This window comes from Canis lupus, chromosome 13 (assembly GCF_048164855.1).
Source record: "Canis lupus baileyi chromosome 13, mCanLup2.hap1, whole genome shotgun sequence".
NCBI classification, from domain to species: domain Eukaryota; kingdom Metazoa; phylum Chordata; class Mammalia; order Carnivora; family Canidae; genus Canis; species Canis lupus.
In genome coordinates this window covers 36,041,659-36,067,797 of record NC_132850.1, presented here as the reverse complement: position 1 = coordinate 36,067,797, position 26,139 = coordinate 36,041,659, and the positions used below count along the sequence as shown (strand labels likewise).

The window sequence follows — 26,139 nt, the reverse complement described above, 5'->3', positions numbered from 1 at the left end:
TACCAAGAACCATCTCCCTTCCTCTTCCTCTCCCTGTTGCCTTATGCTCAAAATTGCTTTAAATTGGATGGGCTCTCTCTAAATAAGGGATTTGCATTTCAAGCTAAGGCCTAAAGTTAAAATACCTTGAAAGGTAAGAATGACTGTAAGTTTACACCGAGATGTAAATGTCTTAGGTTACATTAGATCTTTCGGACAGGAGCACTGGGCTCCAAAAACGGGATGAGGTGAGTGAGATCCAAGAGAAGAAAGAGCCAGAAAGGAGAAGCCAGAGTACAGAGCAGTGCAGTTTGGTCTAAGACTCAACTTGGATGACAGGTTTCCTTTTCAGGGGGCTTTCCCATTGTGTCATTGGTATTTGTAATGGAACAACTTGTGGGGAAATTGGTGTTTTAATGACTTCAATTAGCTCATTCTGTTGCTTAGAAGAATTTTCTCCCTCCTTCTGCCTCCCTCGCTGGCTGTGCTAACAAAGGTATGGTAGGTATTTAGTGAACATTTGGTTTCTAATTCTTTAATAGATGCTCTTCTTCAAAAGAACGTACATCCGCTCTTCAGATGCTTCCTGCCAAATAAAGTAGCTGCTTCCCACTTTTGAAAATCCCCGGTCTGCTCTCCTGTGCAGCGCTCTTGTCTCTCTGGACAGCACCCCCAGTTCCTGTCCCTTTGGGCCTTCATGCCGAAGGCTGCACTGCTGTTTCTCCTCCAAAATCTTCCTCAAATCCCATATCCTGGACTCTCATGCTTCCTGGACTCAAGCAGGGCTAAACCCTGTTTCTGAAAACACACTTTTCTCTAACATCCCTGTTCTTTTGTATCTATAAGTGTCCAGTCAGCAAACTCTTTAAAAAAAAAAAACAAAACCTCTTTTTATATGTATTTTAAAGATTTTATTTATTATGTGATGGGGGTGGGGGGGGTGGAGCATAAACAAGCAGAGCAGCAGGCAGAGGGAGAGGGAGAAGCAGGCTCCTTGCTAAGCAGAGAAGCCGAGGACCTGGGGCTGGATCCCAGGACCCTGGGATCAGGACCTGAGCTGAAGGCAGCCACTCAAGCGCTGAGGCACCCAGGAGGGCTCAGGTATACACATTTTAAATATTCCAAAGTTGCCTTTAAAAGAGGCAGTACTTAACGCTAATTTATACTCCCATCGCAAACCCTCATTTAGCCTTCCTGTCTCATCTGAAGGGTCTTAGGAAAGCCTGACTTGTCACCTTCACCTCCAGGCATTGTGGGGTGCCCCTCCTTTCTTCTCAAATATTCCCCCAAAGTGCTATTAGATTCCCAAATTTTGCCGATCATCCCATTTTTTTGAGTATTTGTTAAATAATCTGTGTCCACCACACTACCATCTTTATTCTTCCTTTTAATTTTTTTTTCTGATTTCAAAAGTAACTGTGTTCACTGTATAAAATTCCAACATTGGGGAAATACTTTATGTTAAGGAAATATAAAACATCTCTGTACTTTTAGGATATGAAAGCACTAATTCAAAGGGATACATGCACCCCGGTGTTTATAGCAGCATTATTTACAATAGCCACAGCATGGAAGCAGCCCAAGCAGCCATGATAAATGAATGGATAACGAAGATGTGGCATTTATATACAATGGAATGATATTCAGCCATAAAAAAGAATGAAACCTTGCCATTTTCAATAACATGATTGGAGCTAGAGAGTATAATGCTAAGGGAAATAGGCCAGAGAAAGACGGATACCGTATGATTTCACTCCTACGTGAAGTTTAAGAACCAAAGTGGCAAACAAAGGGGAATAAAAAGAGACAAACCAAAAAACCCAGACTCTTTTAACTATAGAGAACAAACTGATGGTTACCAGAGGGAAGGTGGATCGGGGATGGGTGAAATAGGTGATGGGGTTTGAGATTATACATATCGTGATGAACACTGAGTAATGCAGGTGGAACTGTTGAGTCACTATATTGTGTACCTGAAACTAATATAACACTGTATGTTCACTACAGTGAAATTAAACATTTTTAAAAACCTCAGTGTTTTAGGTAGTCTTCATCTGTGCTACTCGCCCAGACCTCTCTCACTAGCACTTAGAGCATACACCATGCTGAGATACACATCTGTCTCACCCACAAGCCTGAGTTCCTAGAGGGAAAGCGCCAGATCTTTCATCTTTGTGCCCCAGCACTTAAATATGCACGGATGCATAGTGCATGGTCAGTAAATGTCTGTCACTTGGAAGAACAGGGAATATAAGATGAGGCTCAGAAAGCATGCCAGGTTTACATAAGCACCTCTAATGGATCCTGGTATGATGTATGGATTTTCTTTTTCTTTCTTGGTCTCCTTTTTATGGGGTGGCTTTGCATGGACTCTCCCACAGTGCCTGACTCTCACAGAAACTCTAATGCTGATGAAATTTACCCTCTTCTAGATGATTTGGTTTCATAGCCATTAGGATTTGTTTAGTTCCTCTAACAAAGAAAATGCAGGAGCCTGGGAAGCAGTTATTTGCTGAGGGAGATTGGTTTTCCAGTGTGATTTGTTGCTATGTGTGTTTATTATCCACTGGCTCTGTGCTCATCAAGTCAATACCCCTGCATTCTGCTGAGCCAGGCAATCTGGTGAAATAAGCAGTGAAGCCAGGCGCTGTTCAGGTTCCAGAATCTCACAGCAGCAGCAATAAGAACTGCCCTGTATTGAATGCCTACCACGTACGGGATGTTTTACATGTCACTTAATGCTCATAAAAACACTGAGGAAACATTTTTCTTCCAGTTCCAGATGATATTCAGCCTCAGGGGGGTAAACTTTCCAAGGTTATACAGCTATGAGGTAGTAGTAGCTGGCTTTGAATCCCTTTTGCTAGCAAACCATCTTGCATTCCTTTTTTCATCCTCTTTCCTTGTTCCCCAGCTCCCAACATGGTCCTTTTGCCATGGAATAGGAAAAGTAGATCATCCGATAGATAAGCCTGGAGTCCTCTCTCTTGTTCATTGGAAACGCTGTTTGAATCCTTGAAAAAACTTTTCATTTTTAACTTATTTTTATCCTCCCCCTCTTCTAAAATTGTAGACTCCTGGAGATGAAAAGAGTCTGGTTCATCCATTCATGTTCTGCTGGGGGAGGAGCAAGGGACCCCATGACTGCCACCCATTCCCACCATCGCAGTAGAAAGTCTTCCAGATTTCATTGTGTGAATGAAAAGTCTCATGTTACTTTGGACTTATGTGGGTGCAGAGCTAGAATGTAACAGATTTAAACATCACAGGTAAACTATAAACTAGAACCAGAAACAGATTTGTCCATGGCCCCCGTGAAGAGAAACAAATTGCTCCAAAGCCAATTCCTACCAAGAGACTGAAGATCTTGCAGGTTACTTTTTAATTCACCCCATCCCAAATGGTCAAACATTTCTCTCATTTTTACTGATGTGTAGAAAATAGATCTGTGGCCATAAGTGTATATGTGAGATTTTAAAGGAAATTCTTTGCTTATTACACTTTATATTGCATTGACCTCCAGTAGGACTGGGCTGGCACTCTACAGTCAGACATGTTAAAAATATACCTGCAGTGTGACTTAACTGTTATTCACACTAGATGGAATTAGTAAAAACTATAATTATGTCATTTCAGATCAGGTTTTGTTACCAAATGATTTGCATACACTTAGAAAAAAATTTGGAGTTTGCACAACCTTGGGGGTTTCAGAATTGCAGATAAAGGATCGTGAATCTATAATTTTCTGCCTTTAAAAAAAAAAGATTGATTGATTTGAGAGAGTGCAAGCTAGTGGGAGTGGAGGAGGAGCAGAGAGAGAGGGAGAAAGAGAATCTCAAGCAGACTCCCCACTAAGCGTGGAGCCTGATACAGGCCTCAGTCTCGAGACCCTGAGATCATGGCCTGAGCTGAAATCAAGAGTTGGACACTTAACCAACTGAGCCACTCAGCCACCCTCATAATTTTCTCCTTTTTTGCACCGTCAACAATATGATAGAGGAACCTCCTACTCCTTTTTAGAAGCAAAATAAAATTGGTTTCCATGGAAGGGGCTGGTTGGCGCCGTTCCTCTATGTGCCTCTTTGGAAGCTCAGTTCCAACCTTGACAGTGCTCAGGATCCTCACCCTTGACCTCCACCCAAACCAATTCCTTCAGCCACATTCCCTTTGTTGTCTCCTAAGTAGATGTGGAGAACAGTCTGTTGCCATCATCGTCCTTGTGAGAATCAGCCATACTTCACACAACTCAGCAGCCTGCATTTCTGGATGCCACACACTCCCTGAGCCTTTGTTCCTTGGTTTTTGGGAGCCTTCACCATGGAAACCATCTTGGCTCATCTCATTGCGTTCCCAGGTGGTCTCCGAGACTTTGCCCACACAGGGCCACGCTGAAAAACGCAGTCTGGCCCACAGGTTTACTTTTCACATTTTAACTGCTTTTTTTGGCTCGCGGCACAATCCCAAGGATTTTTCTGCAGAGGGATGGGTTTTTCAGCCTGCCTGGTGATCAGGCTGCTGTCTCTCACTCCGCTCCGTGTGAGACGCACACGCTTCTTGCTCCCACGACGACGCCTCGCGATTTGCAAAGCCGTTCTGAGATTAACAGGCCAAAGCCAGATGGTTTGACAAACTCTTGTTCCCGCTTCCATTCTGGTTCCTTGAGGCCTCTTATGTTCTGTTTAGCTATTGCCTTTCCAGTTTGTGGAGTACATCAAGCAATGAGTGTCTTCAGAAACTATTTATACCATGAAGTGTCTGGCTGCTGTTGCTGGTGACTGGAGTTTGACAGCTGGCACCATCAGCTTCTCCCAGCACCTGATTTATACCAGTGCTCATGCCATGTGGCTCTCACTGGGCCAAGAGTCTTCAGACAGCCCAGCAAGTTAAATTGCCAAGGAAACAATGTCTAGTGAAACCTCAGGATTTACAGCCTGTTCTCAGGCTGTAAGGTGTCTCTAGAATTCCTGCTGACATGGTCTGTTCCCTTCATCTCCCTGACCTGTGAGGTAGATAAATCTTTGAAAGTTTCCACAGGATTCCTTTTCCCACGCTCAGGGCCTTGGACAGGGTTCCAAAGAAGATGGACTTTAGGGGATCCATGAACTTCTGGACTATTTTGTGTGCATGTGCATGTGGGCATGTTTTGGTGATGAGAGGCCTGCACTGAGTTCTCAGAATAATATTCTAAAACTGCTTAGTTTTCTGAGCCCCTGGAAAATGAGAATGAGAGTAGATCTTAAGCCCATTCATTTGAATGAAGCTACAATGAGAAAATGCCTAGCACAGTGTCTGTAGGCACTCGACAAGTATTAGCTTTCGTTATTTGCGTGAACCTGTGATCTTCAAAAGATGAAAATTATGTGACTGCCTTTTTTATTACTTCCAGTTAGGTAGGAGAGGGGCCCCTGGGTGGCTCAGTGGTTAAATGTCTGCCTTTGCCTTTGGCGTGGGTTGTGATCCTGGGGTTCTGGGATCAAGTCCCACATCAGGCTCCCTCCATGGAGCCTGCTTCTCCCTCTGCCTCTCTCTGTGTGTTTCTCATGAATAAATAAATAAAACCTTTAAAAAAATTAGGTAGGAGATACATCATCAGTAAGAATTATCAACATTTTTAGAGCCCTTTGTGCTGTGCAAGCACCTTCATAGTATTGCCTTCCATGATCCTCGCAGCAGCCTTGCTGGTGGGTGGTGAGGCGGGGTCACTTCCCCTTCAGCAGCCAGGAGCTGAAGGTGGAGGGAGAGGGAGAGCACTGGGAAGAGCGGCTTCCACGCAGTCCGGCAGACGGTAGCTCTCAAGGCTGGGTGTTACACTAACATTGGCAAATTGAACTTCAATAAAAACAAATGAAGAAAAACAAAAAAAAAGACGGGTACAGTACAGACCATGATGTACGCCTAGACCCTTGAGGTGCAGCAGGGAGGGCAGAGAAGGCTCCCTGGACGCAGTAACCCCTGGACTGAGCCCTGGGCCGTGGGGGGACTGGGCGCCTGGAGGCGGGGGCCTGGCAGGTGCTCCAGGTGGGAGGACGGTGGGCATGAGGAGGCACAAGAGCAGTGGCAGTTGCCCCTTGGCCAGGATTTCAGCTGTGTCAAACGCATCTACAGATGGTGAAGATTTAGAAGTTAAGTGGAAGAAGGATAAGTACTCTTGTGTTAAGGTGATACATTTTAAAAACTCATTTTAATGTGTCATTTTGTAAGTTGTGTTTGAGTTGTTTCGTATTTGCGATCTGTTTTTAGTATTTCTTTTTTTTTTAAGATTTTTATTTATTTATTCATGATAGTCACACACACACAGAGAGAGAGGCAGAGACACAGGCAGAGGGAGAAGCAGGCTCCATGCAGGGAGCCCGACGTGGGACTCGATCCTGGGTCTCCAGGATCGCGCCCCCGGCCAAAGGCAGGCACTAAACCACTGCGCCACCCAGGGATCCCTGTTTTTAGTATTTCTGTTTGTATTGTTCCCAGTACGTCTCCTGGGCGGTCAGCGTTCCAGAATTCCATTAGGCCTCCAGCCTGTTTAGTTCCAAGTCACCAATTCAGCTGTTCATTTCATGCTTACCATGGTCCAGGCCCTGTGCTTGAGCAGCTGTGGGTTGTGTCTGTGTGTCCATCCCTGACTGGATCAGCAGACAGCTCAGCATCCCTGACCCCAGAAACCCCATCCCTCTGTGGCTAAACAAAAACACCTGCTCTCGGAGCCCCTGGGTGGCTCAGTCAGCGAGCATCCCAAGTCTTAGTTTTGGCTCAGGTCATGATCTCAGGGTCGTGAGATCAAGCCCTGCATCCAGCTTTGAGCGGAGTCAGCTTGAGATTCTTTCCCCCTCCCTCCCTCTACCCCATGCCCCTCCACCCAGCTCACACTCACTCTCTATTTCTCTCTCTGTCTCAAATAAATAGAATCTTTTTAAAAAAATCAGTTGGTCTCAGAAATACCCCTAATTAATACTCCCCTTTTGTTCATGTGAGGAAAAAGAAAAGGCAGTGCCAGTTGGTGAGCAAGGCTCGTTCCAGGATCTAAGAGGCATGAAGCAGGGGAAATAAGTAACCACAGGTGACAACTGAAATAACTGGGTACAGGCAGAAATGTCCATTTGACCTGGCTTGTAACTGTTTTTGGACTCTGGGGCTTTTGGAAAATTGCCTGGCTCCACCTAAGTTTTCATAGAGATCAAAGGCTTGTTCCCTCTGAATGTGTTTTTAAGCATTTAGGTAGAAATGCAGGTTCCCTTTCATGCAGGCTGATGAGAAGGCAGCATGCTGCTGTTAGACCGGGCATCCTTTATCTGTTGGCGTTCTTTATGTATGTTCTGGGCATTTCTAAGGTTCTGTTCCTTTTGACAGCATCTTTAAAACACAGGACACTTAAAAATTGTGTTTAAGACATGGCATATGGTATTTGCTTTAAAATGCTCCAACACACATGCAGTGTGGGAGGATATGAGATAAAGGTGATGGATATATGGGGTTTTTATACTATTCCCTTTACTTTGTTAATCTGAAAGTTTTCACGAGGAAAAAAAAATCTCAAACAACTTTTAAAAGACTGATAACAAACTGCTGACTGGAAATGTGAAACGCCCTACATGGCAGGACACCCTCTGATACCCTTGGAGACCGCCAGTTCTGGATGCCGTGCCTTCCTTGGACCCCAGAGTTCAATGGAAGAGATGCTGGTGAGCCCGGGGAAGCAGAGGTGCCCAGAGGTGGCAGCTGTCCGCAGGTGTGAGGCTTCTCTCAGCTCTGGGAGTTGTTTTGAGAACTGTAGACTTAGCGGCTCCCCAGAGCAGTTACTTCATCCTCTGCTTTCCACGGTGGTCTCTGATTCTTTGGTTAGAGGTTGGGAAACTGTTGGTTTGTTTGCTCATTCATTCATTCATTCATTCATTCATCAAATATTAACTGGACATTAGTCTAGAAGCTTGGGATGTGGCAATGAGTTGAAGATATGTTCCAGTGTGGGGAGCCTGACGATTAACATGTACACCTACAAATGGGCACTAGCACTGCTGGTGGTGATAAGTGAGTGCCAGGAAGACCCGTATGCAGGACTGAAGGCTGGGGAAGACACCAGAGCTACTTTAGGTTGGGTGATGAGAGACGACACCTCTGAGGAGGTTCGCTTTGAGCTGGGCCACGAATGAGAAGAAAGAGCCAGCTGTTCTAGGGGAACAGCTTTCCAGATAGAGGGAATGCAGAGATGGGAAGGCAGCCTTGACCTGCCTTGACCTGCTGGTAAAACAGGATGTGAGCACCCTGGAGGTGAGGCATGGGCTCCATCTTTGGTACAATTTTTCCCCCCTTTCTTCTCTCCTTATTCTCTTTTTTTTTTTTTTTTTTTTTTTTGGGTCCTTATTCTCTTTTAAATTGTGTTTCCTCCTATCGATAAGTTTCTCTCTCTGGGTTCCAGTTTCCACCATTTGTCTTCGTGGGTCGTCCCTGAACCCCCACGGCTGTCCTCTGTTGACTTTTGGTTAGGGAAGCCTGTGGTCCTGGGAGGAGTATGGGCTCACGGTCATGGGAAGGCCTGTATGGGTCAGAGGTGTGACTCACCGCCAGCACTGTTGGCATCGCTCCGGGAATAACCTGCAAGTCAGAGTTCAGCGGCCGTCCTTTCAAACTCACATCTGCATCTCTCACTTTTCACAGGTTGAATCAGAGTTGTCAGTTGAGAGAGAAACCTTAGACATTGTGTAGTAATGAGGTGTGTTTTTTGGGAGGGGACCTGATTTTTAATTTAATTTAACTTTTTTTGATTTTTAATTTTAAGAGATGACTGTTCCGCAGATTGAGTAGACAGTAGAGCCATGGACACGCACAGACTGCTGGTTGGAGCACACATCGGTGTGGGCCTTAAAAGCGTCCCTGCCTCTTGACCAGGAAATTCCATCTCTAGGATTTTATTCTAAGAAAGTATCAGGAACGTGTGCAAAGGTTTGTCTGTAAAAATCTTCCCCACTGTGTTAAATGGGAAACGATCTAAGTGTTGAACAAGAGAAATCTGGCTAAATGAATTGTGGCTCATCTCTGAGAACACTACATGGCCATTTAAAATGATACTGTGGAGGGGCGCCTGGCTGGCTCTGAATCTCAGGGTCGTGAGTTCGAGTTCCATGTTAGGTGTAGAGCCTACTTAAAAAAGAATGATGAAATAAAATGATACCGTATAATAAGTTTAATGGTGTGAAAAGCTGTTTACATTTTATGTCAGGAATACTTTTGGCCACAGTTAATTAAAAACAATTATTTGGGGGTACCAGGTGGCCCAGTCGGTTAAGTGTCCAACCCTTGATCTCAGCTCAGGTTTTGATTTCAGGGTCATGAGTTCAAGCCCCATATTGGGCTCCGTGCTGGGCAGGGAGCCTATTTAAAACAAATTATTTGCAGTGGCTGAAGTTAAGTAGGGATTTATTTTTCTCACATAGGAACAAGTTGGAATAATGTAGGCAGCTGCTGACATTAGTTCCGTGAGTAAGCAGCATCAGCACTGCATCTCTGTAGTGTCTGTGAGCTTCCTAATGCTTGACAGATACCTCATGGTCCCAAGAGGACTGTTGCAGCTGCAGGTGTTGAGTCCATCTCCAGAGCAGAGAGGTGACAGCTGCTATATCTACCTTTTATTAGGAAAGCCAGAATTTGGGATGCCTGGGTGTCTCAGAGGTTGAGCATCTGCCTTCGGCTTGGGGTGTCTCAGAGGTTGAGCATCTGCCTTCGGCTTGGAGTGTGATCCCAGAGGCCTGGGATCGAGTCCTGCATCAGGTTCTCTGCAGGGAGCCTGCTTCTCCCTCTGCCTGTGTCTCTGCCTCTCTCTTTGTGTCTCTCATGAATAAATAAATAAAATCTAAAAAAATAAAAAATAAAAATAGGTGAAGCATCCAACTCTTTTTTTTTTTTTTTTTTAAAGATTTTATGTATTTATTCATAAGAGACACAGAGAGAGGGAGAGAGAGGCAGAGACACAGGCAGAGAGAGAAGCAGGCTCCATGCAGGGAGCCTGACGCAGGACTCGATCCCAGGTCTCCAGGATCACACCCGGCTGAAGGCGGCGCTAAACCACTGGGCCACCCGGGCTGCCCCAACTCTTGGTTTCAGCTCAGGTCATGACCTCTAGGTCATGGGATGAATCCCCCAGTGCTTGTGCTTAAGAGTGTCTGCTTCTCCCTCTGTGCCCTCTCCCTGCACATACTCTCTTAAAAAAAAAAAAAAAGTATTATGTTTAAATAAAGTTAAGGAAGCTTAACAGGTTTTTGTATGTCCCAAACTGTCTTCACCTCTTTTTTTTTTTTTTTTGCATACCATGTTACCAGACTGCTTTTATGTAGAGCCCTTGGGGTTTCTAATGTTTAGTCAGTGTACTGAGCATCACTGAATTGTGTGATGTAGGTAAATTCACTTTTCCCCCTAATTTTTAATTTAAAAATATTGCCAGACCTTTTTTGGCTCACTGTTACTTTTTTATCATATTTTGGAGCAGATTTTAAGTTTGGAGTTAGAGAAAGGGTCATTCTGAGGACATTTTCTGGAAGAGGACTGAGTGTTGCTCTAGGTTCATTGTAGAAGGAATCACATGAAAAAATGAGACAGGAGGGATGAAAAGATACCTTGGTTTAAAAAAATGGGGGCACCCTGGGTGGCTCAGAGGTTTAGCGCCACCTTCAGTCCAGAGCCTGATCCTGGAGCCCCAGGATCGAGTCCCACGTTGGGCTCCCTGCATGAAGCCTGCTTCTCTCTCTGCCTGTGTCTCTGCCTCTGTCTCTCTCTCTCTGTGTCTCTCATGAATGAATAAATAAAATCTTTTTTAAAAAATGTAGTAAATACAGATTTGAAAGAATGTTTTGTAGTCCTGGGGATTTTTTCCCCCCTATAAGAGCTGCAGGGTATATTTTATCAGGGTAGAGTGGTTTAAACCCAACATAAGCATACACTTAGGTTTCAAATTGACTGCTAAGAGAATCCAGAAAAGTAAGAGATAGCACATCTTTTTATATTTGTCCCATCTGGCAAGCTGGCCCCCTGGCTCTCCGAAGAGGTTTAGTTGAATAATTAATAGCACCCCAAAGAAGAGAAGCAGGCATGCCAGCAGGTATCTGGATTTTGATCTCCTTGGATTTGCCAGAGTTCCAGCCTTTTCTCTTCCCCGAAGTGTTCGTGCTCTTTCCAGTGCCCATTGCCATATGCAGAGTAACATTTAAACCTTGGCCGGGGGCTCTTCATTGTCTTTGTCCTGGAGCTCTTCATAGTTTAAACTGTTTTTTCCCCTTTCCTTCCAAAGGAGCTTTCTATGGGTAGAAGAAGCAGGATATTTGGAATCAGGCTGGGTTTGAATCCTGGCTTATCACTCAGGAAATTTTATTTCACCTCTCCCAGCCTCAATTTGATCATCTATAAATGGGGGGATTATTATCTCTCTCCTAAGATTATTGAATTTGAAATGTTATAATATGTGCAAATCAGTGTGTACACCTGGTAGGTCATAGAAGCTTGGGAGATGCTTATGGCTTTATTAGCTCCCCTTTGCTTTATGAAATAAAGCCTAAGCCGCTTAGATTGAAACTCCAGGATCCTAGGCTCTTTGTGACGGGCCCTCTCCCCTTGTCTTCTGTCCCATCCCCATCACTGCCTGTCCAGGACTCCAGACTCTGGCCACATCACCAGGCTGCTTCTCACCTCTGTGCTTCTGCTTTATTGCCCCTTTGCCCACCTAACATTCCATTCAGTGTTTAAGCCTCAGCTCGGCAAAAGGAAGCCAGAACAAAAGCCAACATACGGATGATTATTGTGTTTTTACCAAGTCCAAGAACACACAAAATGAATCTGTGATAATAGAAGTCAGAAACTGTGGAAGGGGAAAGTGTTGACTAGAAAGAGGCATGGGGGGACAAAAATTCTTGATGTGGTTTGGAGTGGGGTGGTTTGGAGCCAATGACCAAGAAAGAATTCTTGAGACATCTTTGGTGTCAAAACATGGTTTTATTAAAGCACAGGGACAGGACCCCGGGGTGAACAGAGCTGCATTGGGCTTATGAGGAGTGGCTGATTTTATAAGGTTTTCTATCCTATGGAGGCAGGGTGATGTTAGGGCTCCAGGAAGTTGAGCCTATAGGTTTCTGGAGAGTGCTTTTCTGTTGTAAATCATTAAGACCTTGCAAACTGATGGAGACCCCTGTCCAGCAGGACTGTGATCTCTATCAGTTAACCATTTGCTTTTAACTTCTCTTGGTTCTCGGGCAGCCAGGAGTGCCTGAGGAATGTCCCACATGTGTGTGGGGAGGGGTTGTGGGGTGTTAGCATGTGCTTTACCCTCAGCTTGTCTTCTTCTCCCTCAGAATTCTAGAACCATGGAAATGTTCTGGGACTTATTTTTTTTTATTATTTTAAATATTTTATTTATTTATTTATTCATGAAAGACAGAGAGAGGCAGAGACACAGGCAGAGGGAGAAGCAGGCTCCATGCAGGGAGCCTGATGTGGGACTCAATCCCAGGACTCCAGGATCACGCCCTGGGCCAAAGGCAGGCACCAAACCACTGAGCCACCCAGGGACTCCCCACTAGGGCTTATTTTTGATGACGATTACACAAATTTATGCAATTGCCAAAATTTACTAAACTGAATATTTAACATCTATGAGTTTTGTTGTATGTCAATAATACCTTATAAAAGGAAGGAGGGGCATGAACATTGTTCCCTCCAGAAAGCTTTCCCTGCTCTGCTCAGACTGGATTTAAGCCTCCCTATAGGGTCCCTGACTTCCTGCACACATCTCTGCCATTGCACTCAACACGTAAATCTCTCCTCTTTATGTGTTTTGTACTTCATTGGTCTGCAATCTCTTGGAAAGGCCCAGACTCTTGGTATCTGTGTGACCTTGGGAAAAGCGCTTAGTCTTAACCTGTGTGTGCCTAATTTTGCTCATCTATAAATGGTGCTGCCTGGCTTTCCAGGGTGTCCTTTTGGCAACAACCAGAGGAGCCCATGGAGATGGCCATTCACCACTAGCGTCCACGTCCCTGCGCATTGCCAGTCCACCAGTCCTCAAATGCAGAATGGGGGAAACAGCATTGTGATATGTTTTGACATTATTCCTATTTATAATCATTGTACACCTGACATTTGGAATAGTTTCTGGCCACAAATGTTTGGTGCCTTGATTAGTGTACATTAGCTCCCTGTCGTCTTGCTTCTGGTCCAGTTTCTCATTTCTTCCCTCAAAGAGGGGATCGAACTGAAAGCAGGCAGATCCTAATGGGCTCAAAGCCATGTTTGGGAAGTGAGACTCTTGGTACTCAGGCAATATGGAATTTTAAACTTCTAAAATATTAGTAACGTGGAAGAAACCTGCCCACATTCTCTAAATTTACTGAAGCCCTAGGAATTGTCAGTAAACCACAACAGTGATACTGTTATTACAGCTAACATTTGTTGAGTGCCTTACAGTATTTTTCCCGGCACAGTGCCTGGCTCATTGTAAGCATTCAGTGCACCGTTCCTGAGATCACAGCTCTTATGTAATCTCTGTATTGTTTCTGGTAAAATTATGAGTCCTGTTCACAGATGAAGACACTGAGCCTCAGATAAAGGGACTGGCCCTAGTGCACTGTGTATAGGAAGTACTGGAGGCAGGTTGTGAATCTAGGCTGTCCTGCTCCACCTCGCAGGATCCTTCTGCCTCTTTAGTCTCCTTGGTTCCACCTCATACCTGTCCCCTCGTCAAGCCTGTTCACTTACAGTCTTAAGGTAAGACAGGATTTCTATTTTTAAACCACCCAAAGGGAGATTCTTAAATTCTGAGGCATAATCTTAGGGCTTCTGCACCACTGAGCCACAGGGAGTCAAACTCTAATTAGGCTTTGATTCTGTCCTACAGGTCCATTTAGAGGTAAAGAAAAAGTATGAATGTATTTAAACAAGTGGTTTTTTAAAAAAAATATATTGTATTTATTTATTTGAGAGAGAATGGGGGAAAATGGCAGAGGAAGGAAGAGGAAGAGGGGGAGAGAGAAGCTCAAGCCGACTCCCTGCTGAGTGTGGAGCCTGACTTGGGCTCAAGCTCATGAACCTGAGATCCTGAGATCACGACCTGAATGAAACCAGAGTCTGACGCTTAAACAGCTGAGCCACCTAGGTGCCCCTAAACAAGTGTTTAACATCTCTACCTTCTAACATTAGATCCTATATATATGTGTACACACACACATACACACACATACACTTACTCACATACACCCGATGAATTAGTCGGTATTGATGAGAACAAAATGCATGCGGCTCATTTTCTTCAGATTCACTAAGAGCTTTTCACGTTGATTTAGAAGATAATGCACAATTTGAAACATTTCTAATTCTAGCGAACAACCAACCCTGAAGAAACCCTAATTTCTTGTCAGTTTGCAAATCGGTTATTAGTGTTGAACATTACTATGCAGAAAACAAAAGCCAAGCAAACCATTTGGCCTGATTGTGGAAAGCAAGACCTTTCTCCTAATATTCTGGAGAAAAGGAGCTGGCCCAGGAGCTAGATCCTCAGGCAGAAGGAGGATTAATCATTTAGCACTTGCTGCTGTGACTCTACTGTGCTGCCTATGCCAGTAGACCCCAGACAAGCATGTAGGTTAATAATTCATGCTGGCAATGGCTTTGACCTCCCTGAGCTGCCTCCAGAAGAGCAGAGAGCACCCGACCATAGGGAGACACACCCTGGCCTAAGGTTAAACCTGTGTTTGGCTCCACTCTATGGCATTGATTATTTCCTGCTTAGATTGCTAATCCATAGTGAGGTGCTCAAACCATCTGTCCTTGGGCGCAGAAGGCCAGCTGGTGTGGGATGTGGGTTGAGTAATGGCCCTCTAACAGATTCTAAAGGGACTTCCATTGGGTGGACAGGGTCAGCCGAGCTTAGCACCTCGTGCAGCATGGGACACTTGGGATCCCTAGGAGCCCAGACGTGGATGGATCATGTCACGTTCTTGGGTCTCAGCTTCTCAGCTTTCAAAACCAGACCCATAGTCCTTGCCCTGCCCACTTTGTGGAAAGGAAGTGATAGCACTTGGTAAATGTTGACAGTTGAAAGCATATTTAAATGGAAGTTGTTTTCAAAAGGTCAAATACTGGATGATTCCACCTACTGAAACTTAGGATTATAAAATTCATAGAGACAAAGTGGTTGCCAGGGGCGGGGATGGGACTTAGTGTTTGGCGGGTACAGAGTTTCAGTGTGAAAAGATGGAGAGGGGGTGGTGATGCTTGCATTACAGTCTGAATACACTTAATGTCACTGAACAGTAGACTTCAAAATAGTCAAAATGGTAAATTTTATGTTTATTTTGCCACATTTTAATTTTATTTATTAAAAGATTTTATTTAGCTATTTGAGAGCACAAAAGTGGGATGGGAGGAGCAGAGGGAAAGGGAGAAGCAGACCCCCCATGAGCAGGGAGCCTAGCCCAGGGCTTGATCCAGGACCCTGGGGGTCATAACCTGAGCCAAAGGCAGACGCTTAACCAACTGAGCCACCCAGGCATTTCCCCCCCTCCAACCACCACATTTTTAAAAAACAAGTTTTAATGTTCTTTTTCCTGAGAGTCTTCACAAGGCAACCTTCTCAGTTCTTCCTTCTCAACCCTACAGAGACCCCCTCCTCTAAATGCACTGGTTGAATAGAGGTAGCTTGAGATTGCTCAGTCTGCGCCAAGCCCTTGCTCCACCAGGCTCCATACCAGGCTCCGTAGCAGGCATAGGATGAACAAAGATAAATGGGCAGGTGCGTCCAGTCCGGTTGGCAGGGGCTGCGATGGGCTGCCTGGGGCTGTTGTAACTGAACTCGTGGGGTTCACCGCTTGGGGTGCATGAAGTTGAGCACAACCCAAAGAACTGTTGAAGGCAAAGAACTTTTTATTCCTTGTCACAGGTGAGACAGGGAGAGAGCTCTCACAGCACATCTCTCCATGGGGTTCGTACAGGAAGCTTTTATTCAGCATATTAGGGTCAGGGGCAGGGAGCTTGCCCAGGAACTTGGATGCAATGGCTTAGGCAGTTCATGTCCGCATGCTTGCGCCTACATCGTATGGTCAAAAAATGGGAGAAAAACTCCACCCGTGGGAGATCATAGTATTATAATGAATTAAAGGTAACTTGGGACAGCTCTGGAGGGGGAGCTTCTTCAAGTCCTCAGCTCCAGTCCCTCTCAAACTGTCTTCCATGGGGGCTTTCAGGTGAAACACCTAGCTGAGCCTCTCTCTCTGTTTTTTTTTGTTTTTTTTTTTAATATTATTTATTTGAGAGAGAGAGAGAGAGAGAGAGGGAGGTGGGGGCGGCAAGGGTCAGAGGGAGAGGGAGAGAGAGGGAGAAACTTAAGTCGACTCCACGCTAGGCCCCACCCGGGGCCTGGGGCTGGATCTCACCGCCCTGAGATCATGACCTGAGTGGAAACCACGAGTTGAATGTTTAACTGATGAGCCCCCACCCCCGACCCTGGGCGCCCCTGGACCTCTCCTTTTCTGGAACTCTTGGTTCTGCAAAACAAAACACATTCTTTCTCTGCTTTTGTCCCTTCCCTTGGTCCCTTGGCTGATAGCTTTCAGCCCTGTGATCTGAGTGACTCCCTCTGTATCCTAGCTGACGCTGCGGGAGGGTGGGAAGGTCTCCGGGGTCCCGGAGGATGTGCTAGCGCCAGGATTCACCAGACCAGAGGCTGGCAGTGGCCACATTTGCCTCGCAGCTCCATTTACTTGCATGCTTGTCACATTTGCTGGCATTCATCCTTCAGCTAGAGTGCACTCTTTCCCTACTTTCTCTCTGAAATCCTGATTCTTAAAGTGACAGCCCAGATGCCACCTCCCTTCTGGAAGCATTCCTTCAACCCAGCCAAAATTAATCCCTCCTCCTCCCCAACTCCCACAACCCCCTCCTTATATCTCTATTTAGCACATATTTCATTCTGTCAGGTAATACAGCCGTTTATATTCCTGCCTCTCTTGTTGGATATATATTGGGATTTTTATAGTTCCAAGTAAGAGAAACCAACTGGAGCCAGCCTTAGCATAAAAGTCATTTATCAGAGTACGGATGTCTTCCCAGACCAGGATGGTTCCCTGTCCTATTCCTGCTTCCTCTTCTCTGCTTGCCTCCCAGTCCATGTGGCAGATGGCATGCCAAGCTCCCAGGGGTGGTTTCTATGCTGCTTGGGTCTCTTGACCAATTAACTGCGGGGTTGGGGGGAGCAGGATCACGGGTGCCACTTGGGGTGGGCCAGCCCCCGTGCGTGCTGGGCAGGAGGAGCCCTTGGGCTCTCTGCAGTGATTGGCATTGCAAACCACTCAGTCCTTGCAGCTTCCTCCCTGGGCATCCCACCCGGCTCCCTGTCCCACCTCCTCCGTGGTTTTTTTCCTGCTTCTCCGGCCATTTCTTTATATTCTTCTTTGTGGAGGCTGCTGCTTTCATCCATCTCTGCTATAACTGGTATTCTCTGTGATTCCACTTACGTGTTTCCCATTTTGTTCATTTTCTTTGGATGATCTCAGTAAGTCCCATGACTTTGCTTGTTATCTCTTTGCACTCATAGTGACTGCGCAGACCTGAGTGCCTGACTCATATAATCTCGTGTCTAGTGGTCATCTCCATGACCTGTCCCACCGTGCACAAAAAGAGCCTGCGTGCACCATCTGCCTGTCACCTCTCCATGACACCCTCGTTCACCTGACCCACCTGTGTTTTCTGTCTCTGTGCTTGGTATGACCATCCACCTCCTTGTTGTATCTGGGAGTCACCTTAACATCTTCCTGTTCTATTCTGTATAAATCCAGTCTGTCACCAACCCCTTTCTGTTTACCTCCTAAATAGCTCTCACGTCATGGCCTTAATTCAGGCCTCATAATTTCTTACTATCTTGTAACTGACTTCCTTGTGCTGCCTTGCAATTTGCTTCCCAACACGCAACCCAAGTGATTTTTCTTTTTTTTTTAACGTTTTTCTTCTTTTTTAAAAAAGATTTTATTCATTTGAGGGAGAGAGAACACACAAGTAGTGGGGAGGGGTGGAGGGAGAGGGAGAAGTAGACTCCTCTTTGAGCACGGAGCCTGACACGGGGCTCCATCCCAGGACCCCAAGATCAAGACCTGTGCCAAAACCAAGAGATGGATGCTCAACTGACTATGTCACCCAAGTGCCCTTACAGACTACTTCTTAAATTACAAAAGGGGAAAGATTTCTACCTCTGTGGTGTCCATTTAAAAAGCTGCCACTGAGTATAAGAATTAAGGAATAACACTGTGTCAGCCATACCAGGTATCTAGAAGCCTGCTACTACCTCAAACCAAAAAAGACCTGAAGGTTCTGACAGTGTAGTTGGACATGCCCTAAGGTAAACCACATTAAATCAGTATTTCATGTTGAAATTTCTTGGATCTAAGGTGGAGATTGGAAGATGCTTATCTGTCTGCATAGTTAGCAGAGCACCAACCCTGAACTGACTAACTTGCCTATATCCTGTAGGCTTTGATGAGGTGGCTGAAATGGAACTTGGTCTGGGACAGGGAAATGTTGGTGAGAAAGAAGATGGGGAACGTATGTTGAGTAAACAACCAGCCACCTCTGCCACAGTCCTTATTTGTTGCCCCGGGATGATCAATATTTCATGCTGTTCCCCACAAGACCGCTTATTTCTTAGTGTCTGCCCAGCGGCACTAATCACAGAGAATTCTTCTATCTTCATGGCCGCACTTACCCAAGGTTCAAACTTTCAAGTACAGTCTCCTGTCTTGGACTATTCTATTAGGAATATTTGGTTTCAGATAACAGAAAAATTAAAGAACAATGATTTAAACAAATAAGGAATGTATTTTCCCCCCACATACTATGAAATGTAGGGGTAGGCAGTTCATCCTCGTGGTGAGAATGTGGCAGCAGCAGTGCCAGCCATCCTGTCTACATTCAAGGGGAGAAGAAAGGTAGGAAAGAAATTCCTTTCGCCAACTCTGTCTCCTTGTATTAGGAACCAGAAACAGACTTTTCCTTAGGTTTTTTTCACCAGAACCACAATACATGGCCATCTGTGACTTCAAGGGAAGCTGAGAAAGAATATATTTAGCAGGGCATGTTAAAGTACTGAACAGAATTGGGGTTATGTTAACAAGGAAAAAAAGGAATGAGGATTAGTGTGTTCACACCTAACAGAGTCTGGCATATATGGCATCAGATGTGTTTCTATTACCATAGTGAATACATCACATTTACTGTTGTTGAAACCCCTTTAGAGTTGTTCTTTCATCTTTTGAAATTCAAGTGTGTTCTGATACTTTGGCAAAGTCCTTTCTGCAGAATGCAGTTTTACATTGGAGTACCCTGACTTTGGGCAAAAAAATCAAGTTAGGACCAGGGCCAGGGTTAGGTTTAAAAACAAAAAAAGTGGGCAAAGGCATTGGTTGGGCTACATGCTTTCTGGAAGCTGCACTCCCAAATTCTATTAGTTTTTCTACTATCAAGCTACTTAATCAGAGATTCATAATATGTATGCAAATCTTGTTAATCTTCTGTCGATAATAAGTGCGTCTGGATGTTCCATACTTGACATAGGAGTATTAGAATGACTCAGTGTGTGCATGGGGATTTCATTCATATCTTTACTGCTTGTATCAGTAATTCTTCACAACCAAATGGTTTGTTGTGATATATAAATTTGTTGGAATTAAGCTTGAACAGCTCATAAATAGTATAATTAATTTTTGTTACACTTCAGTTCCAATTGCTAATTGATTTAAACCCAGTGTTGCATATTCTCTCCATTCTTCATTTATTTCCTGGGTCACAACACTCACACCGTTGTGTACGTGTCACTACGACTGTACCACCTGGTTGGACAGTGTCATGGAGCACGAATTCCTGTCCTCTCCAAGGACCTTCTAGTTGGACTAAGAATCAAATTGATATCAGACGAACAGGAGAAAATAAAATTTAATAGTGTATATACAGGGAACCTACACCAGCATGGAAATTCCAAAGACAAGCCAAATGAGGTCTCTGTGTCATCCTGAACTAAAGAGTAGGGGGTTTGGGGACCTGGGACTTCAGAGGGAAGGGGTGCACTTCATAGCGCAGTGAGAGCAGTTGTTCAGTAATTAGATGTTTGTCCTGCTGTATGGATGGGTCACCCAAATAAGATTTATCTCTACTATTGACCCTTATTCTGGGTAAGACCCTAATTTAGATTCTTCTGGGTAGTTCAGGGAGGGGCAGAAGTTTTCTTGAGCCCATAGGGTTTCAGTTACCTTTAGCTCAGAATAATATTCATGCCAGAGTGGCCCTACGTGGGGCAGCCTGCCCTTGGCCCCTGCAACAGAAACCATATCTGTCTTGTTTATCATCCACTTAGCAGAGTGTTTAGCCCATATAGGTACCCGGGAAACAGTGAAACAGTGGTTGAATGATTGAATGACCAAATGACTCCTGACAATAATCAGGAACAAAGTCCCAACTGGCCTGCTAGTTCCTGTGTGCCAATCAGTGTTCGTTCTATCTATCTATCTATCTCTCTATCTATCATCTACCTACCTACCTACCTACAAGAAGGCTCCATGCCCAGCATGGAGCCCAGTGTGGGGCTTGAAATCATGACTCTGAGATCAAGACCTGAGCTGAGATCAAGTGTTGGACACTTAACTGACTGAGCTACCCTAGCACCCTCAACTGATTTATTTTTTAATTAAATTTTTTTTTGAGAGAGAGTGCAGGGACAGGAGGGGCAGAGGGAAGGGGAAAGAGAGAATCTTATGGCGGCTCCATTCCAGGATCCTGAGATCATGACCTGAGCTGAAAACAAGAGTCAGACAATTAACAGACTGAGCCATCCAGGTGCCCCCAATGTTTCATGTAAAATTTTTATTTATTTATTTATTCATGAGAGAGAGAGAGAGAGAGGCAGAGACACAGGCAGAGGGAGAAGCAGGCTCCATGCAGGGAGCCCGACGTGGGACTCGATCCCAGGACTCCAGGATCATGCCCTGGGTGGAACACAGGCGCTAAACCCTCTGAGCCACTCAGGGATCCCAATTTACTATTTTCAAATGAAAAGTTCTTAGTTCTGAAATGCATCTGGGCCCAAGGTTTTAAATGCGGGGTTGTTGCTGTGTACTGTGTACCAGCATCGTCCTCATCAGCCACCCTGAGCCTGAATGAACGAATGGATTATGGTCTCTGCCCTAAAGGGACCCCCAGAACACTGGGGGGACCAATGTCAGCCCCTTGTCATGGGCCAGGTCGGAGGCAGCCTGGGGTCCACAGAGTGCTCAGGATGGCTCTGAACTCTGTAGGGTGGGGAAGGGCTATAGGGTGAAGGAAACGTCTCAGAGGGGATGCCTGAGGTGAGACTGGAAGAACCAGCACCTCCTTTCGTCAGGCATAGTGCTGGGGACTGAGGATTCAGTGGCGAGCAAAGCCAGCCTTGTCACTGCCCAGAGGCCCCCTGCGTGTTGCAGAAGGCAGCAGCCACCGCCCAATAAATTGATTGCTGATGTGATGAGGCATGTCTGGGAGCCGTGGGAACCCATAAGAAGGAGCCAACTTTGTGTCTGGGGCCAGGGGAAGTCTGCCTGCCCTCGTTTTATGGAGACAGAGCCGGAGAAGCAATGAGTAGGAATAAGGCAAGTGACGAGGCTGCCAGTGCTTGGGACAGGTAGACAGGTAGGGCAGGTAGAGGAAAGTGCATGGTGAGGCCCAGGAAGCTGGAAAAGGCCTGTCTCTTTCAAAAAAAATGGAGACAAGTCAGCATGGCTGGAGGAGAGAGCCAGCAAACTGGTGGTGAGGGAGAAGAGGGGGGATTGAGGGCAAGGCCAGATTACCCAAAGGCAGGAGGCCCCTCGTCTGGTGGCTCAGTGGCTCAGCGTGAAAGATCTGGCTTGTGGTGGTGGTTCCACCATTATTGTGAGTAGCACTGTCTCTCACTTGCCAAACACCCTGATTTTGACCATTAAAGTATGTAGTCTACTCCACCTAGAAGCCAACATAGGAACTGAGCATTTGTCCTTAGGGGAGTGGGAATCCTTTGAAACATTTTAAATGGTACACATTAAAAAAAAAATTATTTGGGGTGATTTGAGCCACTTGGCTTTGCACAATAAAAAAGATTTTTTTTTTGTTGCGGCGCCTGGCTGGCTCAGTCAGTGGAACGTGCAACTCTTGATCTTGAGGTCATGAGTTGGGCCCCGTGTTGGGTGTAGAGCTTACTAAAAAAAAAAAAAAAAAAAAAAAAAAAAGCTATTTTTAGCTGTTACTCTGCTGATCATTCTACTGATCTCAAGGGTTGCTGGAATAGGTATCAGACCTGGGAAAATAAACTAGAGTGCTGGTCAGCAGACTGCCTTTTGCTGCCATAGGACAGCAGATTTATTTGCTTGTCTTGGTGAACACGTGCACATAGAAATAGCACCAGTATCTGATGCTCCTTGTGAAATGAAAATGTTCTCTTTCCTTAGTTGACCCCTCAGGACATCCTGTGTTGTCCAGATCACCCTCAGAAACAATTATATGTCTGTCTTTGAAAATGCAGGAAGGGTGGTGGCCTTCGCTTTGCTTTCTCCCCAAGTCCGGGGCCTGTGCGTGTTTGCCCGTGTGGAGGCCCATCCAGGCGCCTCCCTTTCCCGCTGGGATTTTTTTGTTGTTGTTGGTCAGAGCTAGCAGTTGGCAGACACTTACTTATCAGTCTCATGCTTTGAGCCAAGAAAAGACAGGAGAATTCAGGAAAGCCCGAGATGCATGTTTTACATTTTGTGTGGGATGCTCTCGGTGCCTCAGAGAGACACAGATTCACCCCTTTGGGAATTCCTTTACTCTGAGTTCTTATTTCTGTCACATTTTGCTCTCTCCTGTCTGCTGCTGGGTAGGTGGAAAGATAAAAGCTCCATGACAGCTGGTGATCCCCTTCAGGCATCACAGGGGGATGGAGTTTATGGAGGTTTAGCCAGAAGCAGCAGATCATGTCTCAGTGATCAGAAGGTCTTGGAGCTGCTGGAAAGGCTTCCGTGCGGACTGGTATCCTCAGCCCCATGGAAGCAGGGCCAGTGGGGCCGGTGGGGCAGTCGGAGCTGGGCAGAGGGTGACTGCTCCCCTGGGGCCAGCTGCTGGGTGCCCTGGCCGCAGGCCGGCTCTTCCTTCAGTCTGGTAAGCCAGGAAGCGGCACCCGGAGAGAATGAGTGAGTCATGTCTTGGGGGCCGATGCCCATAAACGTGTACATACACAACATACACACGTACATACAGCATTAGAATCCCAAAATGCATGACTTCACCCTCAAGTCAGATACTTCAGACCTTGCCCAAAGATAAGCTAAGTTACAATTTGAAACCCTAAAAAAAGGCTTTTTTGGGGGGGGGGTGGTTATCAATCCCCTTCCCCCATGGACATTCCATCTAGGGCAAACTCCACAAGTAGTCAGACTATGAGAACACAGTGTCTTAGATTGCCTCTCCCACAGCCCCTTGGGGCACACTTGTGTACTCCCTAGTAAGGTTTTCACCTTGGGATCCCTGGCCATGCGCCAGGAGTCCAAGAGCCCCACTAATTTGGGGTGTGTATGCATGTGTGTGTTTCCCCGCAGAAAGGATCCACAGCTTTCAGGAGACCATCACACACACGTGGACATCCACAGCTGGCTCATAGTTTGACACCCTTCAACATGATATTTTTGAATACTTGTGTAGCATATACTTAAAGGGATGACATGAGGAGCACCCAGTTGGTAGGGCATGAGACTCTTTGATATCAGAGTTGTGAGTTCAAGCCCCATGTTAGGTGTAGAGATTAGTTATAACAAATAAGATGTTTTAAAGGGATGACACGAGAAGATGACACTCGGCTTTTCCATTGTTGTCCCGTGAAACTCAACTCCTACTCATGTCTCTTGATTGGTATGACAAAAGCCCTGCAGAGATACCCAGATCCATCATCACCCCCACTCCCCATTTCCTTCTCTGGTGCTGAAACAGTTCTCAATTAGACAAGAAATTATTCCTGCAAAAGAGGGGTATTTGTATTAATGAAGGTTGAGGTAGTGGGGCAGAGCTTGAAGGAACGGGCTTCTGGAGTTGGATTTGTTGACCAAAGCCATATTCTTCAGGGACATCTCCAGATGGTGTTGTTCCTAAAAGCATAATGTAAATGCTTTCAGTGTTCCCCGCAGAGGAATAGCATTGCACTTTATTAGCCAAGAGGGAGCAAACTTTGCATTCTAGGATAAGACTCAGGCTGTTTTTGATGCAGCCACGCACACCTCCACTTGGCAAACTCAAGCCAGCACAGCGTGTGGGGGCTCCAGTTCTATCCCCTCCCTTGCGGGACTCTGTTTCCGTCTGTGCCTGATCTGCCATGGGCTTTTGAACCCAGGCTGGCTTGAATTGGACATTCAATGCAGCGTTACTCTAGAGATCTGGCTCCAGTTCCTTTTTCTCCTTGCATTTTGCAGAGGAGATGTTGGCACGCTCCCTGCCTTTTCTATCTGATTTTGGCCTGTTCCTGTTTACTGCGCTTTCAATAATAACCTATCTCAGGGGGGCTGACTTTTATAAGAAAATAATACAGGACAATAACAACTAAGCAAGAGTTGTACCTTTTGATTTAGTTTTCTTTGAAATCTCAGACTGTTCTCATTAAGGGCTGTGCCTATGAGAGGCTCTTCTTTCACATTGTGTCCTTTGATAATATTTAGACTTTCCATGAATGTGTATGGTTTTTATGGTTGGCCTGTTATGAATGTAATTAAAAGAGCACTCAGAACACCTGGTTCTCAACATTGGCTCCAGCACTTGGATCCGTATGTGTGATGGAGACAGAGTCTCCTAGTCTGGGGTGGACAAACTGCAATGGACCGGGTAGTAAGTACTTTAGGCTTTGTGGCCATGTGGTCTGTACTTCCCACTCTGTGGCTGTCAGTCAGGGTTTGCTTCTGGGGGTGAGGTGGGGATTTACTCAAAGCGACCAGTAGCTAGTTTTCTGGGGTTATGGCAGTGTTCTGTGCCTTGTGAAGGGTCTGGGTTACACAAGCACATTTGTCAAAATTGATTCAAGGTATATTTAAGATCTGAACATTTGTGTATAAATTATACTTCAATAAAAATAAAAGGAACAAATGTTGCATAACAACCACCACATTTCAGGGCATGATAGACAATAAGCTTTATTTCTCCTTCACACGTCTGCAGGTCAGCCAGGGCTGCTCTGCCCCATACGTGCCTATTTTGGGCTCCACGCGGGCTAGGGTAGCCCTCTGGCAATGGCAGAAACACAAGACAGCCAAGTGGACAGTGCATGTGCCTTTCAATCCCCCACTTGTTACGTTGCTTGAACACAGCCTGACTGCAAGTGTCTACATATCCTAATTTAAGAAAATGTGACTGAAATGCAAAAAGGCTGCATCCCTTATGTATGAAACCTGCCAAATCTCAATTTCTGAAAGGACTGCAAATGTTGCAAGACAGCAGGACATACACTTAGGAAATAATAGAAGAGTAAAACAGGACTGAAAGTAAGCAAGTGCCAAAACATGTCTCCAGATAAAAATAAGTTTCTGGCAGATCAGAAAGGGCAAGTCCACTGTTGTCCCTGCAACGGTGATGACACCTGGGACGGTGCTTCCTCTGACCATCCGTCAGTTTAGTGATGCTTTCACTCTGCTCAGGCACCCACGTCTCTCTGAGTGAACGCCTCCTGTCCATGGCTTCCACAGCCCCCTTTTGCTGTAGTCTGACCTCTTTCTCTCTGGAACTCGAGACCCTCATTTCCATCTGTCTGCTGTGTCTCTTAGATACCTCTGAGCCTGAACTCATGAACTGATCCTTCATGTTCCTATTTCAGTGCATCAGAACCATTATCAGGCCAGGTGCCCAAACCAGGCATGTTGGAGCCATCCCAAACTCTTCACTCTCTTTCATCCCCAAATCCAAGCATTGGTTCTATCTGATCGACACTTTCCACTAAACATTTCACAAATTCTTCATGTTTCCATGGTCCTGTTTCACTGTCTTGTCATGACCCACCTGGATACTGGTCTCTTGGCATTGAGCCTCACCTGTACTGACCCTTCCTCACTGAGCTTGCCACTGTCTCCCACACATGTGTGTGCACACACGAGCATGCTTAGCAGCAGTGGCATCAGAAAAGAGCTGCTGGGGTCTTGA

General features: G+C 45.5%; 1 protein-coding gene across 6 annotated transcripts in view; it reads left to right on the top strand.

Moving 5' to 3' along the window:
- TMCC3 (transmembrane and coiled-coil domain family 3) overlaps window positions 1-26,139 on the top strand; it is a 271,611-nt gene that overhangs the window by 90,584 nt on the left and 154,888 nt on the right. The gene's annotated exons all lie outside the window — the stretch shown is intronic.